Source organism: Aplysia californica, unplaced genomic scaffold, assembly GCF_000002075.1.
Source record: "Aplysia californica isolate F4 #8 unplaced genomic scaffold, AplCal3.0 scaffold00073, whole genome shotgun sequence".
In the NCBI taxonomy this organism is placed as follows: Eukaryota; Metazoa; Mollusca; class Gastropoda; order Aplysiida; family Aplysiidae; genus Aplysia; species Aplysia californica.
Window position 1 is genome coordinate 1,282,754 of NW_004797343.1, and position 1,536 is coordinate 1,284,289.

Here is a 1,536-nt window from a genome sequence, read left to right on the forward strand (position 1 = left end):
TCTCTCTCTCTCTCTCTCTCTCTGTTGTTGTTGTTGTTGTTTTTAAGAATTGCGGATACAAATCCCCATCCCTTTAAAGTGGGAACGATTTTTTAATCGTATCGTGAGTTTGAGGAAGAATTTCGGAAATACTACACTACTAACCTACAAAGTATGTTTTCAGTAAAAAAAAAAAAAAAGTCCTCAAAATCAGTCACCGCCTAGAACAACACGGTCACAAAGATGAGTGGAAGCACTACCCAGCGGAGCTGCAGTACTTCAACCTGTTCTTGTTGTAAATATAATGGAAGATACGGCAGCAGGAGCAGAGCCACATCAAAGCCACTGCACAAAGTCTTGGTTTTATAGTTTCTTGGTGGTATATTTCCTTTGTAACATCAATATTTAGAGGGTTGAAATCATATATAGATCGACATTTTCATTCAAGATTAGATCTTGAGTCTACCTTAGTTAGGCCTACCCCTTACTCTTAGAAACCCCCCTTACTTTTAGAACCCCCCCCCCCTCTCTGTCTCTCTTTCTCTCTCTCTCTCTCTCTCTGGCTAAGTGGCGATTCGAACGATTGCTGGCGATGGCTAAATCTAGGATCTAGGTCTTCTCAAGCCTACTATGACATACCTGCGCGTTTTTTAAACTTAAAAATATAAAGTGTGCCCAATTAGGCCTACAACTTAGTGCTGAGGGTTTGATTCTATACTCTCTCTCTCTCTCTCTCTCTCTCTCTCTCTCTCTCTCTCTCTCTCTCTCTCTCTCTCTCTCTCTCTCTCAAGTTTTTTTAAAACACATGGTGGTGCATAGATGATGATGAGGCAAGTACAGAATTTCGGGATCTGGACGCTACGGGTTTCGAAAGGGAAAGTTGGTACCACTCTCAGCACACATCGCAAACAAGTTAATTTTAACACCTTAATCGGAAAGGCTGTAGAAGAACAGGTCCAACATCGAAAGTGGCGTCGGTGGCCTAGTGGTTAGGCTCTCGGACTCACAACCGTAAGGTCGTGGATTCGAATCCCGTCAGGGGCCCGACGTTGTATCCTTGGGAAAGGCACTTTGCACAAATTTTCCTCACTTCACCCAGGTGGAAATTGGTACCCAGCTAAAGACAGTGAAAGATCTTGTCAGTTTGATAGTGTTTGAGCGCGTGAAATCCGCAGCTTGCACTGTATGCTTCCGCGGAAGCTGAGAATGTTTCTGAGTGTTCCCAGAGGGTCTGTTGGGGTAATGATAGTTGTAAAGCGCATAGAGCAAGCTCTTGAGCCTGGATATGCGCTATATAAATGCAATTATTATAATTATTATTAACTAGATCTAGATCTACCGAAATTTCTTTTTTAAAATCGCTAACACAGGCCTAGACCTTTGCTGTAAGAGCCGCTATGTCTTCGACAGGTCGTGAAAACGCGCCTAGCTTTTTTTTCCAACGACAATCGAAAAAGCGCTTGGATTTTATTTCCACGACATGTGAAAATACCGGCTGCCTTTCTTTTTTGTAGGTGTGCTTGTATGTGTGTATGTGTGTGTGCGTATGTGTGTGTG